Raw genomic sequence first — 12091 nt, 5'->3', positions numbered from 1 at the left:
CAATACCAAGTAAATTTCTCAAGCTTTGATGGAGTTCTTCACAAGCTTTGAGCTCCCAAATTTGATCCTCATATATGCCTGGATCCTAAATCTTGTTGCTGCACCCGTCTTTAAGTGGAACATGATGATTCCATCCGAGTGGTAAGCAATCTGAATTCTTACTACGGCATCCAAACAGCTTCCTAGACCCATTCAATCGAGCTCTACACCAATATTTGTACTTCAGCTTGGAGTATGCAACCGTATTGAACCTTGCAGGGCAACTTCTACCACTAACCATTTTCCTCTTACTTTTAAAGCCACAAAGAGCTCTAAGCTGACCATCCATCTCAAGTAGCCCATATTCAAGTGAGAAAGTAAAAGTTAAGGATAGGTATTTTACCCACTTGAATATTGTGTTGGACAGTGATGGCCTTGGGAGAGGTGTTTCTAATGAACTTGCAAGCTCCACTCCTTTGTGTTCTTTTTTGACAACTACCACCTCTTTGCAAGCTTCTTCAATATCAACCTCTTCCTCTTGGTAGCTTTCTTCCAATTCAATCTCTTCTTCATTGCTCACTAAGGGCATGGGAGGTTGTGCCTCTTCTTCTTGAATCTCCATCTCTTTATCAACCTCTTCCAAGTTTTTAACTATGATATGCCTTGGAGGTTGTACACCTTCCTCAACATCAACATCAAACACCTTGGAAGGAGGCTCTATGACTTGACCTTCCCATGGAGGTTCAGCATCTCCTAAGTCTGCAACCACTTTTTCCTTTTCAATAATTGCTGCTTTGTCCAGTTGTTTAATTATAAAATCGTACTCCTCCTTGATGATTTCTTTTCTATGACAACTCCCTTCAACTACTCCCTTCAACTACTCCTTCATCTGCAAAGGTCTCTTCTACCTTCACCTTTAGTGCCTCCTCTAGCTCCTTATGAAGTATGGATTCGCGAAGATGATCCCTTCTCTCTTGTTCCATGTCAATAGCATCATTGGGATCATGTTGCTCTTAGATTGATAGATGTGGGTGATCTTCCAGGGAGGGTGGTGATGGTATGGAGAGATCATTATGGGATTGAAAAGGAAGTGCACTAGAGCTTGAGGGTTGATTGTTGAAGGTATTCAACGGTCCAATTTGGGCGACGAGAGCTTGTATAACAGAGTTTAGATCGGTAAGTGCTTTCCCTATGGAGGTTTGGGGTGGATAGGAGGGTTCATTTATTGGGAGAAAGGGTTTATGATAGGAAGGTGGTTCATCTTGATAATGATAAGGAGATGGTGTATATTGAGGTGGTGGTTCTATGTATGGTTCATAAGGTGGTTGGTATGGTAGATATGGGTTAGGGTCATATGGAGGTGAATGGTGAAAAGGGGCTTGTGAGTATGGTGGTCCAAAGCTATGTTGAGGAGGGGGTTCATAGGCGTATGGTTGTGGTTGTTGATAATCAAAAGAGTGCCCACCATAGCCGTCATCTTGGTATGCCTCTTGGAAGGGCTCTTGGTTATAGTATGTTGGTGGATGTTGTTGCCAAGAGGGTTGATCAAATCCTTGTGGCTCCTCCCATCTTTGGTTGACTCATAGCCAAAGTTGTGAGAGTTCATGGTAGCTAAAGGAAATAAAAACTAATAAAAATTAATGAAAATAAACTTCTAAAACTAGAAATACTAACAACAATATAAGATAGAAATTTGAAAAAGGGTTAAATTTTGAAAAGGTTTGATTTTTAAAATTTTAAATTTAAATTTTGAAATTTGAATTTTGGAATTTAAATATTGAATTTTGAAATTTGATTTTGAAATAAGATAAGATAAGATTTTAAAAAAGATATGATTTTTGAAAAAAAAAATTGAATTTTGAAATTTAAAACTAAGATAAGATAAGATAAAAATTTTAAAATAAAAATATGATTTTTTTTTGTAATTTTTGAAAAAATCAATTAAAATAAAGAGAAATATATTTTTGAAATTGATGAGTGATGCCAGGGCATCTAGGCCAATTTCACTGACCTTTTCTTTACTGTTTTAGGGTAGTTTCATGCATTTTCTTAGAGAATAAGGCAAGTTTTGGATGAAAATACACTCACACCTTGATTCAAGAAACTATTGTGAATTTCACATGATTTCATGAGGATTCTACAAGAATTAAATGACAAATTGATGATGCATAATCTCATGACTTTGACTAGAGCTTTGATGCACTTTATTTGCTTGATTTCAGGACAAAAGAAGCAAGGAAGAACCACGTTAGTAGCCACGTTAACCTAGTTAACGTGACCACTAACGTGGAATGGGAAAGAGCTTGCAACGTTAATGAAAAAAGTGATCACCAATAATGCCTGCGAAGCCATCATAAGCCCACATTAATTACCACGTTAACTAGATTAACGTGGTAGTTAACATGGAGACAAAGAAAGCTCCAACGTTAGTGGTAAATGTGAACACCACTAACGCTCCAAAATGTGGCAATGAACCACGTTAAGAGTCACGTTAACTTAGTTAACGTGAACTCTAACGTGGAAGAGAGGATCAATGCCAACGTTAGTGACACTCACTTTTGTCACTAAGGTTGGATCAAACTAACATTGTCCACGTTAGTGGTCACGTTAAGACCACTAACGTGAAAGTTAACGTGGAGCTAAGATTGATGAGCCAGCGTTAGTGACACTCACCTTTGTCACTAACGTTGGAGATGGCATTCACTACCACGTTAGTGGCCACATTAACTTAGTTAACGTGAGCTCTAACGTGGAGAGTAGGGGCACTTACGCTCTCAAAGATGAGGCATACCCACGTTAAGAGCCACGTTAACTACTTAGTTAACGTGAGCTCTAACGTAGGGACAAGGGGCACAAGGCAACGTTATTGGGAAAGGTGAGTCCCAATAATTCTTGCGAAGGTTTATAAGGCAACGTTAGTGGTCAAGATAGTGCCACTAACATTGGAGTTAACGTGGGCTATATGGGGTTGGAACGTTAGTGAAAAAGGTGATTGCCACTAACGTTCTCGAACCCACAATCTCACTTAATGTTAACTTCACTAACGCCCATGCCTAATCCATACTTTTCTGCAAGCTGAGCCCACTAAAGATTGTAACTGCTTCAACTCAAGATCTAAAGCCCACATCCAAGACTTGAAGAACTCACTAGAAGATCAAGAGAAGTAGTATATATAGGAGTAGTTTTGAACTATAGAGAAGCTTGGCACTTTGGAGAACTACCCTCTGTATATTTACTTTTCTGCACTTTTAGCTAAGGATGTATTCTTTTCTGCCATTTTTCATTTCTAGAGCTATGAACAAGTAAACCCCTTTCATTGGGTTAGGGAGCTCTGTTGTAATTTGATGGATCAATTATAGTTTTCATTCTCTTCTTCTTTCCTATCTTTTGATTTACTAGAAAGCTTTCGATCTTAATTCAATTGGTTAGTTGTCTTCGAAAAGAAACTCTCCATAATTGGATCTCCTCTGAGCCTTGGAAAAGGGATGAGGAGATCATGCTCGAAATGCTTTCTCATGTTGGACCAAATTGGGGTCTGGGCGGATATAGTGACATGTAATCCTCCCAATACTTTGATTTGGAAATACATGTGGTATAATCAGTGACCACACTTCATCTCTTCCTATGAGCAATTAAATCAAGAAATTGGGCAATTGTTCAAGCTTAGAGAGATTAGGTTGCCAAGGAATTGGAACCCAATCACTTAAGATTGCCAAGGAGATCAATAGATGCTTTGATTGAGGAAGAGATGAAAATCAATTTGATTCAGAGAATACAACATCTCTTGAGCCCAATGAATTTCCCATTTCTAATCTTACCCATTCTCTTTACTTTCTGCCATTTATTTACATGCTCATTTTCCCAAATCTCCATCTAAGATTCTGCACTTTATTTTCTGCTATTTACTTTCCCGCCATTCAATTTTCTGCAATTCTCAAACTACATTCTGTTTAGCTCAACTAGCGTACTCTTCCAACTAAAGTTGCTTGACCAATCAATCCCTGTCGGATTCGACCTCACTCTATTGTGAGTTTTTACTTGACGATAATTCGGTATACTTGCCGAAAGGGAATTTGTGAGAGACAAGTTTTCATGCATCAATTTTATGGCGCCGTTGACGGGGATTGATTTTGTATCAACAATGATTAAGTTGGAAGTTCACTAGATTGAGCATTTTTTCTTTTGTTTGTTTACTTTATTCAGTTGTTTACCTTTAGTTTGTTTCGTTTCTTCCTCACCCCCCATACCCCCTCTGTTTTCTTTCTTTCTTTATTATTATTTATAATTCTGCTCACTAACCCACTAACTGTTTGATAATTTTCACCACTCACACTAACAATTACTCTAACAAGAATAACCTCTTCATTTCATCTCTTACTGTGTATTTTGTTAGTTGTATGACAGGGAGAAGAGAGGGAGCTTCAACTTCTTTCGATTCAGAACCTGAAAGAACCCTCCGGAGACTAAGGAGGGAAGCAAGAGGGAAAGGAGTTGTTGGTGCTGAGGAAGAGGAAGAGTATTTTGAAACCAACATGGAGGAGAAAGGAGAGTTCTAGGCTCCTACATCAATCCAAATCCAGGAAACTGTGGAAGTAGCATCCAAAAGCCCACCATACATGCCAACAACTTTGAATTAAAACCCCAGCTAATCACCCTTATTCAAAACAATTGCTCATTTGGAGATAGTGCTCAAGAAGATCCCAATCAACATTTAACCACCTTCCTAAGAATTTGTGACACTGTGAAGTCCAATGGAGTCCACCTGGATGTCTATAGGCTACTTTTGTTCCCTTTTTCACTCAAGGACAAAGCATCTAAGTAACTTGAATCCTTCCCAAATGAGAGCTTAACAATTTGGGAAGATGTGGTGAACAAGTTTTTGGCAAGATTCTACCCTCCTCAAAGAATTAACAAGCTAAGAGCTGAGGTGCAAACCTTCAGGCAACAAGATGGTGAGACTATCTATGAGGCATGGGAGAGGTTCAAGGACTTAACAAGAAGATGCCTACCAGATATATTCAATGAATGGGTTCAACTTCACATTTTTTATGAAGGTCTTTCTTATGAGTCAAAGAAGGTTGTAGACCATTCATCAGGAGGCTCTCTAAACAAGAAGAAAACCATTGAAGAAACCATAGATATCATTGAAACAGTAGCTGAGAATGACTACTTCTATGCCTCTGAAAGAAGCAATACTCGAGGAGTAATGGATCTGAACCATATGGATGCATTGCTAGCTCAAAATAAGATGATCACCAAGCAGCTAGCAGATCTTACCAAAAAGGTGGAGGAAAACCAAGTTACAGCAGTCATCACTTCATCACCAGCTCAAGAAGGAGTGAATATAGGAGAAGAAGGTGACTGGAAACAAGCCAACTATGTTGGAAACTCACCTAGACAAATTCATGATCCATACTCCAAAACTTACAACTCTGGATGGAGAAATCACCCCAACTTTGGGTGGGGAAATCAACAAGACCAAGGCCAAGACCAAAGACGCCACAACCACAACCCCAATATAATGCAACTCACCAACATCCCTCACAGAGGTCTTATCAATAACCACCTAATCCCAACCCACCATCACTAACCGAGGATAGACTTTCAAAGATTAAGACTCTACTTGAAGACATATGTAGAGAAATCCAAGACAATAAGGTGTTTAAGGAGGAAGTGCGAGCCAATATCAAAAACCAAGGGAAAACATCAAGAAACTGGAGTCTTAAGTAGGGTATCTAGGTCAACAAATCCCCAAACTGACTGATGGTTTTCCAAGTGACACAGAGAAGAACCCAAGAGGAGAAACAAATAAAGTAAGGTGGGAAGAATGTAAGATGATCACCACAAGTGATGAGAGGAGTATGGAGGAAGTAGAACACCTCCAAGACAGTCCAAAGGAAAACAATCATGAAGAAAGAAACTCTGCACCTCAACTCACACTCAAGGAAGAGCTAAAGGAGAGGGAGATATTGAACCCATATGCACCCTTCCCCCACTAGCTCAAGGGTGGTGTAGCAGGGAGAATGTATTCAAGGTTCCTCGACATATTTGCATCTCTTGATGTAAATATACCATTCATTAAGGCCCTCCAGCAAATGTCCTCCTACATCAAGTATATAAAGGAGCTACTAGCCAGAAAAACTACATTAAAGGGTGGACAAACAATAAAGATGAACAGGGATTGCAGTGCTCTCATTCAAACAGAGCCACCCACAAAGAAGAAGGATTGATGAGCGGATAATTTATACGCTTTTTGGCATTGTTTTTAGTATGTTTTTAGTATGTTTTAGTTAGTTTTTAGTATATTTTTATTAGTTTTTAGTTAAAATTCACTTTTCTAGACTTTACTATGAGTTTGTATGTTTTTCTGTGATTTCAGTTATTTTCTAGCTGAAATTGAGGGACCTGAGCAAAAATCTGATTCAGAGACTGAAAAGGACTGCAGATGCTATTGGATTCTGACCTCCCTGCACTCGAAGTGGATTTTCTGGAGCTACAGAAGCCCAATTGGCGCGCTCTCAACGGCGTTGGAAAGTAGACATCCTGGGCTTTCCAGCAATGTATAATAGTTTATACTTTGTCTGAGATTTGATGGCCCAAACCGGCGTTCCAAATCAGCTCAAGAATGCCCGGCGTTAAACGCCGGAACTGGCACAAGAATGGGAGTTAAACGCCCAAACTGGCACAAAAGCTGGCGTTTAACTCCAAGAGAAGTCTCTACACGAAAATGCTTCAATGCTCAACCCAGGCACACACCAAGTGGGCCCGGAAGTGGATTTTTCTGTCATTTACTCATTTCTGTAAACCCTAGGCTACTAGTTCTCTACATATAGGACCTTTTACTATTGTATTCTCATCTTGGTAGCTAACTTTGAGTAGTTTTATGCTATCTTAGATCATGGGGCTGGCCTCATGGCCATGCCTAGACCTTGTTCTTATGTATTTTCAACGGTGGAGTTTCTACATACCATAGATTAAGGTGTGGAGCTCTGCTGTACCTCGAGTATTAATGCAATTACTATTGTTCTTCTATTCAATTCAGCTTGTTCTTGTTCTAAGATATTCATTCGTACCCAAGAAAATGATGAATGTGATGATTATGTGACACTCATCATCATTCTCACTTATGAACGCGTGCCTGACAACCACTCCCGTTCTACAAGCAAACAAGGCTTGAATGTTTATCTCTTGGACTCCTTAATCGGAATCTTCGTGGTATAAGCTAGAATTGATGGCGGCATTCAAGAGAATCCGGAAGGTCTAAACATTGTCTGTGGTTTTCTGAGTATGATTCAATGATTGAATGACTGTGACGAGCTTCAAACTCCTGAAGGCTGGGCGTTAGTGACAGACGCAAAAGAATCAATGGATTATATTCCAACCTGATTGAGAACCGACAGATGATTAGCCGTGCCGTGACAGGGTGCGTTGAACATCTTCACTGAGAGGACGGGACTGTAGCCACTGACAACGGTGATGCCCAACATACAGCTTGCCATGGAAAGGAGTAAGAAGGATTGGAAGAAGACAGTAGGAAAGCAGAGAGACGGAAGGGACAAAGCACCTCCATACGCTTATCTGAAATTCTCACCAATGAATTACATAAGTATCTCTATCTTTATGCTTTATTCATATATCATTCATGACCATTTGAATCTGCCTGACTAAGATTTACAAGGTGACCATAGATTGCTTCATACCAACAATCTCCGTGGGATCGACCCTTACTCGCGTAAGGTTTATTACTTGGACGACCCAGTGCACTTGCTGGTTAGTTGTGCGAAGTTGTGAAATTATGTTTAGACCATGCTATTGAGCACCAAGTTTTTGGAGCCATTACCGGGGACTGTTTGAGTTGTGAAAAGAATGAATCACAATTTCGTGCACCAAGTTTTTGGCGCCGTTGCTGGGGATTGTTTCGAGTTTGGACAACTGACGGTTCATCTTGTTGCTTAGATTAGGTATTTTTCAGAGTTCTTAAGAATGAATTCTAGTGTTTCAAGGTGATGTTCTTATCATCACCAAAGCTGATTGATTCTCATCAATTTAGCTCTTGAATGCAATGTCCTGCTGAAGCTTGGCTAGCCATGTCTAATTCCTTTAGACTAAAGCTTTAGACTAACATTGCATGATTCCTGGAATTCTCATTAAGAATTTTGATACATTTATTTTCTTTTCCACTTAATTTTCGAAAAAATCCAAAAAAATTACAAAATCATAAAAAACCAAAAATATTTTATGTTTCTTGTTGAGTCTAGTGTCTCATGTTAAGTTTGGTGTCAATTGCATGTTTCTGTTCTTCTTGCATTCATTTATGTGTCTTAAGTAATCTTCAAGATGTTCTTGATGATTTTCTTGCTCTGATCTTTGAATCCTCTTGACTTGAGTGTTTTGTTGTTTCTCATATGCATTCTCATTTTGTTAGTGTCAATAGTATACAAACTGCTAAGTTTGATGTCTTGCATGCATTGTTATTTGATTTTAGTTGCATTTTGATTATTTCTCATTATTAAAAAAATCCAAAAAATATTTTCAATTTGTGTCTTTTCAAGTCAATAATACAGAGAATTGAAGATTCAGAACATACAGCAGAGGAATTACACAGAAAAAGCTGGGCGTTCAAAACGCCCAGTGAAGAAGGCAAACTGGCGTTTAAACGCCAGCCAGGGTGCCTGGTTGGGCGTTTAACGCCCAAAAGCGTAGTGTTTTGGGCGTTAAACGCCAGAATGGATACCATTCTGGGCGTTTAACACCAGGATGGCACAAGAGGGAAGATTCTGTTTTTAATGCAAATTTTTTTTCAAGTTTTCAAAATTTTTCAAAATCAAATCTTTTTCAAATCATATCTTTTCAATCAAATCTTTTTCAAAATCAATTTCTTTCCATTTTCAAAAATACTTCCTATCAATTAATGATTTGATTCAACATTTCAAGTATGTTGCCTTTTCTGTTGAGAAAGGTTTAATGTTTGAATCATATCTTTTCTTGTTAGCCAAGTCATTAATTTTTAAAATCAAATCTTTTTAAATTGCTTTTCAAATCATATCTTCTCAATCACATCTTTTTAAAACCATAACTTTTCAATCATATCTTCTTAATCATATCTTTTTCAAAATAGTTTTCAATTATATCTTTTTGATTTCTAATTTCAAAATCTTTTTCAAAAATCACTTGATTTCTTTTCCACTCTTGGTTTTCGAAAATCAATTAGTGTTTTTCAAAATGTTTTTAAAATGTTTTTAATTTATTTTCGAAAATTTCTTTCCCTCTTCTCACATCCTTCTATTTATGGACTAACACTACACCTTAATGCACAATTCGAACTCCATCTTTCCTTGATAAGTTCGAATTTTCTACCTCTTCCTTTTATTTTTCTTTTCCTCTGACACCTCAAGGAATCTCTATACTGTGACATAAAGGATTCCATATTTTCTTGTTCTCTTCTCTTTCATATGAGCAGGAGCAAAGACAAAAACATTCTTGAGGCTGACCCTGAACCTGAAAGGACCTTGAAGCGAAAGCTAAGAGAAGCTAAGGCACAACTCACTGTAGAGGACCTAACAGAAATCTTCAAAGAAGAAGAACCCATGGCAGCCGAAAACAACAATAATGCCAACAATGCAAGGAAGGTGCTGGGTGACTTTACTGCACCTACTCCCGACTTCTATGGGAGAAGCATCTCTATCCCTGCCATTGGAGCAAACAACTTTGAGCTTAAGCCTCAATTAGTTTCTCTAATGCAACAGAATTGCAAGTTCTATGGACTTCCATTGGAAGATCCTCATCAGTTTTTAGCTGAGTTCTTGCAAATCTGTGACACTGTCAAGACTAATGGGGTTGACCCTGAGGTCTACAGACTTATGCTATTCCCTTTTGCTGTAAGAGACAGAGCTAGGATATAGTTGGACTCACAACCTAAAAAAAGCCTGAACTCTTGGGAAAATCTAGTCAATGCCTTCTTGGCAAAGTTCTTTCCACCTCAAAAATTGAGTAAGCTTAGAGTGGAAGTCCAAACCTTCAGACAGAAGGAAGGTGAATCCCTCTATGAAGCTTGGGAAAGATACAAACAATTGATCAGAAAGTATCCTTCTGACATGCTTTCTGAATGGAGTATCATAGGTATCTTCTATGATGGTCTGTCTGAACTGTCCAAAATGTCTCTGAATAGTTCTGCTGGAGGATCTCTTCATCTGAAAAAGATGCCTACAGAAGCTCAAGAACTGATTGAAATGGTTGCAAATAACCAATTCATGTACACTTCTAAAAGGAATCCTATGGACAATGGGTCAAATCAGAAGAAAGGAGTTCTTGAGATTGATACTCTGAATGCCATATTGGCTCAGAACAAAATATTGACTCAGCAAGTCAATTTGATTTCTCAAAGTCTGTCTGGAATGCAAGCTGCACCAGGCAGTACTAAGGATGCTTCATCTGAAGAAGAAGCTTATGATCCTGAGAACCCTTCAATGGAAGAGGTGAATTACATGGGAGAACCCTATGGAAACACCTATAATTCTTCATGGAGAAATCATCCAAATCTCTCATGGAAGGATCAACAGAGACCTCAACAAGGTTTCAACAACAATAATGGTGGAAGAAACAGGTTTAGCAATGGCAAGCCTTTTTCATCATCTTCTCAGCAACAGACAGAGAATTCTAAGCAGAGCCACTCTGACTTAGCAACCATGGTCTCTGATCTAATCAAAACAACTCAAAGTTTCATGACTGAAACAAGGTCCTCCATTAGAAACTTGGAGGCACAAGTGGGTCAGCTGAGCAAGAAAATTACTGAACTCCCTCCTAGTACTCTTCCAAGCAATACAGAAGAGAATCCAAAAGGAGAATGCAAGGCCATTAACATGACCTACATGGCCAAACTTGGAGAGGAGGAAGAGGCAGTGAACACCACTGAGGTAGACCTCAATGGACGCCCACTGGCCTCCAATGAGTTCCCCAATGAGGAACCATAGGAATCTGAAGCTCACACTGAGACCATAGAGATTCCATTAGATTTACTTCTGCCATTCATGAGCTCTGATGAGTATTCTTCCTCTGAAGAGGATGAGTATGTCATTGAAGAGCAAGTTGCTAAATACCTTGGAGCAATCATGAAGCTAAATGACAAGTTATTTGGTAATGAGACTTGGGAGGATGAACCCCCTTTGCTCACCAAAGAACTGGATGACTTGTCTAGGCAGAGATTACCTCAAAAGAGACAGGATCCTGGGAAGTTCTCAATACCTTGTACCATAGGCACCATGACCTTCAAGAAGGCTCTGTGTGACTTAGGGTCAAGTGTAAACCTCATGCCTCTCTCTGTAATGGAGAAGCAAGGGATCTTTGAGGTACAAGCTATAAGAATCTCACTAGAGTTGGCAGACAATTCAAGAAAACAAGCTTATGGACTTGTAGAGGATGTTCTGGTAAAGATTGAAGACCATTACATCCCTGCTGATTTTATAGTCCTAGAGACTGGGAAGTGCATGGATGAATCCATCATCCTTGGCAGACCCTTCCTAACCACAGCAAAGGCTGTGATTGATGTGGACAGAGAAGAATTGATCATTCAAGTGAATGAAGAATCCTTTGTGTTTAAGGCTCAAGGATATCCCTCTGTCACCATGGAGAGGAAGCATGAAGAGCTTCTCTCAAAATAGAGTCAAACAGAGCCCCCACAGTCAAACTCTAAGTTTGGTGTTGGGAGGCCACAACCAAATTCTAAGTTTGGTGTTGAACCCCCACATTCAAACTCTAAGTTTGGTGTTGGCAGGTTTCAACATTGCTCTGAGTATCTGTGAAGCTCCATGAGAGCCCTCTGTCAAGCTACTGACATTAAAGAAGCGCTTGTTGGGAGGCAACCCAATGTTATATTTATATAGTTTTCTTTTGTTATTTTATGTTTTCTGTAGGTTGATGATCATGGGAAGTCACAAAATCAATTGAAAAAGCAAAAACAGAATAAAAAACAGAAAGAAAAACAGCACACCTTGGAGGAAGACTTTGCTCGCGTTTAAACGCCAGTAAGGGTAGCAAATGGGTGTTTAACGCTCAGTCTGGCACTATTCTGGGCGTTTAATGCGAGAAAGGGGCACCAGACTGGGGTTAAACGCCA

General features: G+C 39.1%; 1 non-coding gene across 1 annotated transcript; it reads right to left on the bottom strand.

The window, feature by feature from the left end:
* Positions 1–4891: 4891 nt before the first annotated feature.
* LOC130952554 (small nucleolar RNA R71) lies at positions 4892–4998 on the bottom strand. Its single transcript, XR_009074738.1, has one exon. It is a non-coding gene; the product is annotated as a small nucleolar RNA R71 (small nucleolar RNA).
* Positions 4999–12091: the final 7093 nt, after the last annotated feature.

This window comes from Arachis stenosperma, chromosome 1 (assembly GCF_014773155.1).
Source record: "Arachis stenosperma cultivar V10309 chromosome 1, arast.V10309.gnm1.PFL2, whole genome shotgun sequence".
Lineage (NCBI taxonomy): Eukaryota > Viridiplantae > Streptophyta > Magnoliopsida > Fabales > Fabaceae > Arachis > Arachis stenosperma.
Note: the sequence above shows the minus strand (reverse complement) of the source record. Positions and strands in the feature narration are given on the sequence as shown.